Source organism: Parus major, chromosome 2, assembly GCF_001522545.3.
Source record: "Parus major isolate Abel chromosome 2, Parus_major1.1, whole genome shotgun sequence".
Lineage (NCBI taxonomy): Eukaryota > Metazoa > Chordata > Aves > Passeriformes > Paridae > Parus > Parus major.
The window spans coordinates 75,063,073-75,073,851 of record NC_031769.1 but is presented as its reverse complement, the minus strand read 5'-3'; the positions used below and the strand labels follow the sequence as shown (position 1 = coordinate 75,073,851).

At 34.7% G+C, this 10,779-nt stretch overlaps 1 protein-coding gene across 6 annotated transcripts in view; it reads right to left on the bottom strand.

Annotated features, from left to right (window-relative positions):
* The window catches only part of CDH18 (cadherin 18), a 1,344,136-nt gene that overhangs the window by 813,957 nt on the left and 519,400 nt on the right, over window positions 1-10,779 (bottom strand). The window lies entirely within an intron of this gene.

The window sequence follows — 10,779 nt, the reverse complement described above, 5'->3', positions numbered from 1 at the left end:
CAACGGGGAAAGCACCTGCGGCCAAGAAGGGTCACTGGGTTCCTCTTCTGTTTGGTGTTAATGCCAGAGTTGTTGTTTGTTTGCTTTATTATACATACTAGCAAAGAACTGTTATTCTTATATGGGGATATCTTTGCCTGAGAGCTCCTTAATTTCAAATTTATAATTCAGAGGGTGGGGGTTTACATTTTTCATTCCAAGGGAGGCTCCTGCTTTCCCTAGCAGACACCTGTCTTCCATGCTGAGACAACTTATTAGGTCATCTCACAGAATTTTACATTTTTAAAAATATTTCTTTGGATTTTTGGTCAAAATTTTAATGAAACCAAAATAATTATTTTCTGTGACTGATGTAACAACAATGTTCTCTACTTTTCCACTTGTGTGTTGGACTGTTTACTTCAAAATATTTCTTCTTCTGTAGGTATTCCAACTTCAGCTATCTCGTTATGTTCAAAAAACCTGAAGCTTAAAGATTATGTTATATTCTACAAAAAAAGGAAGAATTAAGAATATATTGCTTTCTAAGTTGCATGTATCTAACTTCAGAATACAAAGTTATGACTTCATTTTCTCATTAAACAAAACAATTACTGGAAAATCTGAGAGTTAGATTTTTCTCTAAAGGTGAAGCAATTCTGAGAAATAATATAAAAATTTTTTTATTAGTTTGCAATATTACTTAATGTTCAATAATGGCTCTCAGTGGTATAAAGATTCATCCTATTAGTGTACTATTTCTCTCTTCTGACTCTAATACCTGTAAACATTACCACTACTTGAATGGCTCAGTGAAATTTGAAAGTTAAAAGGTAAGCTTTAAATGTTTTATCCCAACTGTGTTTCTAATCAATATAGTATTAAGAAAGAATATTTTCACTATATGTGGCACAGACCATTGTGAGTATAGTAGGTTTGGCTCCAGTGTTCTTTTGAGATGCAGGGCAACACCTTTATTTTAAGGTGTGTTTTCCTTTTTTCCACACAAAAATTTGGTTAAATACAATCCTGCACTTTTTAAATCCTGCAGTTTTAAAATACCTGGCATTGTTGGTTTTTTTTTGGAACACTATCTAATCTAAGGTAATTATTTTTATGGTGGAGAAAATATCAACAAATAAGAGCAATAGCAAAGAACTTTAATTAAAGAGTAAAACCTTCTTTTGAAAGGAAAAAAAAAAAGTTGCAGATATTTTTCTCAGCCTTCATTTTCTATCAGATGCCCTTCTGTATCCTATGACACATGCTTACAAAACTGTCATGGAAATTTACAGTGGTATGATAGAATTTACCACACTGGCAGGTAATGATGATAACAACATGATAAATTTGTTACTTATGGATACATAGGGCTTTTTTCCTATTGCTCAAAGAGAGAACAAAGTGACTTTGAGGAAATAAAAAAAATGTGAAGAGGGAAACAGGTGCAACATATAAAATTTTGCCTCAATAAACTACTAATAAACCTGCTGGTTAGTAAACTTTGAGAAAAAGTATTAAAATTTGCAATGGAAAATGATTAAGCAGATGGGAAAATGCATTAACATGTAGAATTCATATAATTTTTATGCTTCAAGGTTAAAAATGGAAACCTGTAAATGGTATTTACTTCCATGATATAGTATTGTACAACTGAAAATGTATAGTGTGCTGTTTTTTGCATTATACAGTATGTTAAAAAATCTGAGTATTATCTAGTATGGCCCATTGATCTTAAGAGTATCAAAATTCTTTTTCAGAAAGATGCCTCTAATGATGCCATTGTCTGAATATTCTAGTATGGCATGAAAACCTTATATCATTGTTTCTACATGGAGTCTGTTTGCTTACTTGTACATATGTTATTTTTCTCAAATAATAGGAATTGCTTAGAGATCGTGACTGGCACATCAACAATATCTTTTGAAGTCTGAGCAGGGAACCCAAATTCTGCTTTTTTGTTTCCTTCTATGTATGTCTCAATTACCCTTTAGTGTAATTTCATTTTTAAAAAGAATAAGAAGTTTTATGATCAAATTATAAGCCTGTTTAATCTCTTATTAATTTTACAATTTGTATTGTGAGCCATTCATCCTTTTACAAGGCAAATCCTATCCTATTTGCTTTCCTCTTAGTCTATACTAGCATCTATCAGAACTCTGTCCTTGGTCTGATATTTTCCTATTACACAATGTGAAATACCATTTATATCATAGTGGTTCTTCATTCTTAGTCCTCTACATGCCAACCTTCATGGTAGAGCATCTCTCATTTATGTGATTTTTATCTAATACTGCCCTGTGTTTTTGCTCTCAATCTGATGATGGACATTGCCCTCTGAATTTTTAGCATTCTTTGCCTCAAAGTGGTTTTGTTTGTATTTAAGGCTGTGGGCAATGTCATTGTAATTTAAGCTTTGGATGCATGTATTCTGGTTATCTAAGTGCCCTGCACTGTAACTGATATATTTTGATGCCCAGCCTGTGATGCATGACAGACAGAGTACCAGGAGTGTTGTCATATATCTAAGTACTGCACCTAATCTGATCTGACAGAATAAAACCTCCATTTCACAATTAATAAAAAATGCCATTTCTCTCTTCTGGATTCTATTTACACAAGTTGCAGTTTCATCTCTGTAGAACAGAAAACCATAGCAGCTTCTTCCAGCTGACAGGGTTAAATCCCTTAGGGCAGATTTCTTGAGTAGTATCCCAAGTTGCTATGCCAACCTTGTTTCACTAGCAAAAAATCTATGGTGGCAGGGATTCTTGGCCTGTGGAAACTTCAGACATACTGCAATCAGCAGCAGGAGGGCAAAAATCATTTCAGTGAGAGAAAAAAAATTATGATTCCTTGATTTAACTTTGTATAGGGATGAGTTAAGTTTGGGAAAAACAATTTTTTAAAAATGTTAATCAAAATACTTCATTTCAGCCACCACAACTTGTTAAATACCACAGAGACACTCCTTATTTTAGAGCTGTGATACTTTTTTTTATTATTCAGAGAAAATATAAACAGACAAAAAGCTATTTAAAATTTCTAGCTCATTAAATATTTGCTGTGTAAAAAGAATTTGATCATATGGCCTCCTTTAACAATGGGTGTAATCCTCTCTACACAGTAAAAATGTGACTACTGAGTCTTCTAATAGGTGTCATAGCAAGTCTCCATTAAAGTGGGAAATTTGGATTCATAAACTTTGCTTGATACACCATTTCATTTTCAGTGTGGTCGTAGGAAAGAAAAAATGTAAATGATGAATTGTGTATCAAGTTTTAGGAAAGATTAATAAAATACCTCTTCTTGGGATGCTTTAAAATAAATAAATGCAATTGTTTAAACATAACATCTGCAGGAAGAGAGCCTATCTTTCATTGCACTATCTGTCAGAGTTAGAAAAAAACAGTTCTCTCTTCAGAAATATTAGCTCTTGACACACACACTCCCTAAGTAGGTTTTTTGTGTCCCAAAAGTCTGTCTAGCTACATGCATTCAAACATCATGAATACAGTACAAGCCCACAAAGTGCAATAAGCACTTTCCTTTCTGTAGCATTAAAACCCAATTGTTTTTTGAACAAGCAGCTTTGTTCACAGATTGTTCCAGTCCACCTATAGAGCTATGAAAAATTAAATACTGCAAAAACTTTAATTTAAAGGCACTACAGCTTTAAAATTAGCAAACCATTTTTCTTCAGTTGGCATAGTGGCTCTTTTGTACTGAGATCTGAAAATTGTACTTTGAAGTTTTTGAGCAGCTGTTGGGATGGCTGAGAATAAGAGGTTTTTAAAATATACTTTGAATGGAGGAAAAAACTCTTCAAAATAATTGCTTCTTAAGTTCAGGATCTTAGAGTTTTACTGCATTAACCAGAATTTTTGATGTTCTAAGCAGTCAAATAAAACAAAAAAAAAAAGATACTGTTTCAATATTTATTTCCAAATACAAATATTGGAATAGGCCTTTTCCAGTTGGGTGAAAATGAACATAGGAACTTAGATTTATAGGAAAGTAACTCCTTTTCATATACATCACCCCCTAATATATGCATAGAAGGAATATATATATGTGGCAAGATTGTGACTGTCCTTTTATACAGAAAAAAGAGCATCCTAGAATTTTGTAAAACAAAGCAACTGAGTAGACAAGAAATTAAATACCTGTACTCAGCCTCTCAAGTACAAGCTAAACTCCAGACATCTAAAACCTTCTATTGTTATATAGAACAATAATGTTATATATAAAACAGTTCTTCTGTGGATAGGAAAGAAAAGAGAATCAGAAGAAATATGAACCGTTTTTAGCAGATGTGTCTGTGTATACTCATTTAATCCTTATAAATGGTACATGAGTTACTTCCTGATAAGACCGTCAGAGTACTACAAAACAGTATGTTTCATTCCTAAGAACCTTTTCAGTTAATTCAAGTTTATCATACATGTATGTGTGTACATATATATATATGTTTTATTTGTACATATATAGCAATATATGTTATCTTTTGTTTCTGTACATGAATAATTAAGCACTGAATTTCCCTATTTGGACATCTTTATATATTACTTATTTAAATTTGAACATTCCCAGTAGTTTCATCTGAATTTATGGTTTGGATTGATAGCTGTTTCTAACTGTCTGAAAGTTCTGTTTCCGAAAAGCCAATCAGCATGATTCTGCTGTCCTTTAATTTTGTTCATATTGTATAATTTCAAAATAAAGAAGTTGATCTACTGTAAAACTGATCTGAATAAGAGCTGAAAGAACTGAAAGAATTGAAAGAAGTGGAAGAAGAATCTGTTAGTTTTAAATTTAGTAAACAGAGAAATTAAAAATAGAAACATTAGCTTTAAAGAAAATTATACAAAGTTAAGGGATTCATAGACCTTGCTTGATACATCATTCTTATTTTTTCAGTGGGATTCAGTGTAATTTCTTTTTCTTCTTTGCCTCCTTTGGACTGAATTCTCTGTGGATATAACTTTTCCCTACTCTCCCAGCCTCCTTTGGGCTGAATTCTTCTGGGATCCCCCCTCGTGGGGAGTTCCACTTATCTCAGTCCTTATGATTCGAAGAAAACTCCCGAGCTTGTTAGAATCTTGTTTCTTGTGTTTATTAACAGGTGATCACAAAACTTAACAGGTCTCTCCAGGCTGGTTACAAGATTAATCTTTGCAATTTGGCACATTTCTTTCTTCTGATGGTACAAACAAGGCCTTGTGGCACACTTCGTGTTTGATGCACAAAATGGCCTCGAACTACACAGTTCTTTTATCTTTATACCTATTTTTACTCAATTAACAAAAGACATGTAGATTATTTTTCTTAATGACGCAATGAGCCTTCACCTATGTGATGCACTGCGGCGTTTTCTGTCCAATCACTTACTATCATCTAAAAACCTCTAGGAGAAGAACATGAAGAAGAAAGAAGAAGGGACAAGGGACAACACCCTAAATCCTCCATCTTGTCTCCTGTTCTCTAAACTAACTTTTTCACCCAGTGGTTTAAAAAACTTTCTAATCTACACACATTTTTAGCTTTTTCTATCTAACTTTAACATTTGTTTTCATGTATCACCATGAAAACATGCTCATGAATTTCATGTTATATGAAATTCAGTGTTTTTCTAGATCTTATAACTAAGTATCAGAAACAAGGGCATGCACTCTGTATTCCAGACTCCAACATTCAGAATCTGCAACATAGTTCTCACAGAAATAGCTCTTCTTTGCATCCTTCTAATTCCAGAGGGTACTGGAAAATGGTTTAGCTTCCTCTCTTATCATTAATTCACAAAGAAATTCAGTTTTAAAACATGCCAATTTCCATTGACTACAGTGAACCTCTGAATTTGCTTTTGGTCCATGTTGCATGTGAGAGGCATCCTGTGCAATACAGACATATTCACAGATTCATAAAATCACGGAATAATCTGAGTTGGAAGGGACCCACAAGGATCACCAAGTCCAACTCCTGGGCTTGCACAGGACCATCCCCAAGAATCACACCATGTGCCTGAGAGCATTGTCCAAATGTTTCTTGAGCTCTGTCATGCCTGGTGCTCTGAACACTTCCCACTGTTCCAGTGCCTGACCTTTCTCCAGGTGAAGAACCTTTCCCTGACATCTACAGCAAATGAGACGCTACATGCAATCCTCAAAACCACAAGACAGGTTTACCTAAGAGAACTGCCAGAGATGAATGGATCTCTAGTTTTGTTTTCTGTCTCTTACAGTAGCATATAAAGGATTGTTAGGGGAAAAAATTAACAACAGACCAAAAATGGAATAAAGTTGTCTTGGTGTTGACTCTTGCTCGTGGCGATCTGCAGTTTAGAGACACTCTGAACCAAAGTCTCTGACATTAGTCTCTGACATTACTTCTATAATTTTCAACTGTTCTTTAAAAACAAACTCTACCAAAAAAACCTAAAACAAACAAAAACCAAAAAACCCCAAAACCAAAACAAAACAAAAAACCAAAAAACAAAAAAAACCCCCAAAACAACAAAAACAATAAAACCCCAAAAATCAACAAACAAACCAAACAACAAAACAACCCCCCACCATTCAAGTATGTATAATATTAAAAAACAGTAGGTATGGTTTGCTTTGAACTTGTTTACTTTTCAGTAGGTGCCCCTATTTTCCATAGTACAGCAAGTGCTGAAAAATTGTTTTACTCCCTTCCTCATTTAGTTTTACAGTTCACAGCATCACAGAATCACAGAATACGCTCAGCTAGAACTGAACCTCAAGGATCATCGAGTCCAATTCCTGGCCCTGTACAGGACCATCCCCAAGAGTCACACCATGTGCCTGAGAGCATTGTCCAAATGCTTCTTGGACTCCCTCGGGCTGGCGCTGTAACCAGTTCCCTGAGGAGCCCGTTCCAGTGCCCAATCACATGCTAGGTGAAGAACCATTCTCTAATATCCAACCTAAACCTTCCCTGACACAACTTCAGGCTACTCCCTCAGGTCCTGCCACTGATCACTACAGAGAAGAGATCAGTGTCTGCCCCTCTTCTTTGCCTCACAAGGAAATGTGACAGCAATTAGGCCTCCCCTCAGTCTCCTCCAGGTTGAACAGACCACATGACCTCAGCTGCTCTCGTACGGTTTCCCCTCAAGGCCCTTCACAATCTTTGCTGCCTCTTTGGATGCTCTCAATGTCTTTTTTATATTCTGTCAGCCAAAACTGCCCCTAGCACTCAAGGTGAGGCTGCCCCAGGTCAGAGCAGACCAGGACAATCCCCTCCCTTGCCTGGCTGGCCATGCCGTGCCTGATGCCCCCCAGGACATGCTTGGTCCTGGCTGCCAGGGCACTGCTGACTCATGTTCAACTTTCCATCCAACATATTGATTAATATATAATGTGATTCACATCACAAACCTGCTCACTTGTCTTACTGAACCTGCTGCAGAAAAGTAACATGAAAAAAATGCTAGATTTCAGGGAAGGGTGGATACATTAGTCACTTAAAAAAGTTGCTTTGAAGATAACTGTCTGTATGATAACTCAAATTCAGCCGAGTAGGCAGTATTCATTTAGATAATCCCATGGAGCAAGGCATTTTAGTTTTGCTTTCTATTCTAGAACTGGTGGAAAAATCCACATAAACCAACAATATAACTGGCTAATGATTACATGATCTGAAAGGAAATTCCTTACACTCAGACATACCCTTAAAATAATTAATGGTTTTCATGTAGAAATTCTGATCTTTTCTGGTATATGATATATTCACTCTTCTAGGTAGGATTAAAGTTCTATAATAAAGTCAGTGACTCAGTCCATCAAAAGAACACTTTAATTTTCCATTGCTGCTGATGTACTTTGAAAAAATATTTTTGGTCAGATCCCTTCACTGGATTTCCAAGCTTTGTCTTTTCCAGTCTTCTTGGAATTTTTCAGTTCAGTAGCATATGTTATACATCTGGCAAAGCTGTCCTAGATACATCTTAAAGGTGTTCCAGCCATCAGTCAACTAACAGTGTTCTGACTTTTGGCCCACACAGGATAGTTGCATATGTCAAAGATCTGACCTGCATGTAGTTCTTAAATCCGTGCAGTTTTTCTGACAATGTTCATCCATCTATTAGCTATTGCAGCACACAGGAGAAAATGATATCTAGTTCACAGACAAAAACCAAACCATCATCCGAAAAATGAAGGACAGTGTACCATTATTGTAAGAGCCTAGGTAAATATGAAGTCTCAAACCAATATTGCCAAAGAATTTGCATTTTCCTTTTAATAGTGCTCCTTGTCACTAGCACTTCAATTTTTTTTAAAACACAGTCACTTATATAACAAAATTAATTAAAAGCTTAGTTTCTTGCAAAACAAAGTTGTCCTATATCCTCCTGCAAAGTATATAAAGAAATGCACTTCAATTGTGTTATTTTTATTCCTCAATATCTTTCTTAAATCACAAACCAAGAAAACCAGCATGCATCTACAGCAATACGTTGTTTTGAATAGGAGTGTGACTTTGAAGGGAATTGCTTGATTGTACCCACTTACCACAATTTGTTTGGATCATTGTCTGGTTTCTTGAGTGCATAAGCTGGATTCATTTTGGATGAAGCTTATTGAAGAGGTTTGCTTCAAGACATATGTGCTCAGCCTGTAAAACTGAGTGGTCTGAAGTAAAAACCCTAAGATGTGTGTAATACAGATATTTCACTGATTCTTTTTTTCAGTCTTAAAATATGCTTCTTTTGAACCACACTAATTGTCTAAGCTTGCATTGTCTACAGAAAAGTGAATTATTTAGATCATTAAACATCTTGCAGGTTTTTGGTCTGAAAATGGAACCAAAATATTTTTTCTCAAAATATTTTATCGAAGTGAGAATTTTACCTTGAAATCTATTACAATTGATCCTAAGATAGTCAGTTTTATACAAGCTTTTTTCAACCGCAAGATTGACTGCATATCATTATTATTAAACCCTTTATGGTTACTGTCTGAAGACTTTTGAGGAAAGGACCCATCAACTGTCATCAAATAACCATGCAGAATGCATGGGAAGACTCTGGGTCATGGTCAATACTCAACCCAGACCCTTAGTAGTGCTTTTCTTTCAATTAAAAAACTTAGTTTAAGAGCCATGCTCATGACCTGTCCTTTGAAGTAGAGCCTACTTCCACTCTGCATTAAATTCAGGAGTTGTGTTAAAGACTTTGGCCATCATGACAATGCATAGCTTTCCCTTCAGAAGGATTATTTTATAATATTAAGCACATTTCCTATTTTGGCATAGAAATATAATTCTTGAAGGTCCATTGTGCAGTACTTGCTTAACATAAACTTCCTGTCTCACTTACTTTGAGGTTTACTGCATGTTAAACACCACCAGCAGCTAGCTAATGAAGCAGTTCTGAAGACTGAAAGGTTGTTAGTCTCTTTGACTATAGAGAGGTATAAAAAGAGATTATTTACACATGTTGTCCTCTTTTTCCAGTAATATTTTTGAGTAGAGTCTGCCTTTTTTTCCCATTATTTATAAATTAACAACAGTTAATATAGATAGAACCCTCCTAATAAATTACTTTGCTTATATTGAGTTCCTGAGTCCAGGTAAATGGGGTGGTGTTGCATTGAACAAGTTTTACTTTTTAAAATATGCCTTGCTGATTTTAAATTAATGGACTTATTTAGAATTTAATATGCAGAGATAAGAATATTCTGTTTCTCTGGGAAATCATTTTTAATATTAGTCACTACTGGGCAGTTAATTCAATGCCATTTACAGAGCCTTAAGCTCAGTGGCTGACTGTGAAACTTACAATACAGTTCTTGACTAAAAAAAGAAAGAGAAAACATTAAATGTAGCAAATTGAATAAGCAGTAATCATTAATAACATTAAAATACTGTAATTTTAAAGTTATTTTTATGAGATTAATTTTAGCACATACAAATAAATTTATTTCACACATGCTAATGCCTTATTATCTGATTGTGTTTTTAAAGAACATATAATTTATGAGATAATACTTGTAGCTTATTTTTTTCCTCCTCTGATTACATTTTCTTTTGTCAGTAGGTAAAAAGTCTTTGATAAAGTGAAACACTGCAAAGGCAATATTATTTATTAATTACTAGCTCTTCTTTTTTTCTTTAAAATTTATTTTCTTCTTGGGGTGATGTAGGCAACAGCTATTGCCCTCCAGGAACTACATCAGTTCTTGAATTTACAATGCATACTAGTGCTCATTTAGAAACATGGGACAGCCCAATAACTTTAGTTAACCTCTGAGAAAGTCCAAATTTGGTCGTGTAGCCTTCAGTCAGAATAATCATGACTTTTAGCACCTGGCTTCCTTGACAGAACAGGGAAGGAAAAGGTTTCTTTGAAATAGTTTTGACAGAATAGTTACAGTTTACATAAATACAAAAAAAATTCCGAAACATTAATATTTCAGATAGAGGTTCTAATGAGCTGCCTTAATTTGTTACTATATTTTTGGTGTTCTGTTTCTCCTTTTTGGTTTCTATTCCTTCTTTCTTCCTTGCCATACCTTCTCATTTTTGATATTGTACCCACATTAGGGTACCTCTGCTTCATTTCTTTATTCCTATTTTCTATTTAACATTGTGTTCTGTTGATCTTCAGCTTTGGATAAGTAGAGTGGTTATCATGAAATAACTAGAAACATGTAAATGGTACATTGGATTACTTGTGAAAGATGCTTAGATGTGCAGTAGCTTCACAGTAAATGTGAAATAGTCAATCCATCCATAAAAGTAAACTTCTTAACTATAAAGAAACTCTTTCAGTTGCTT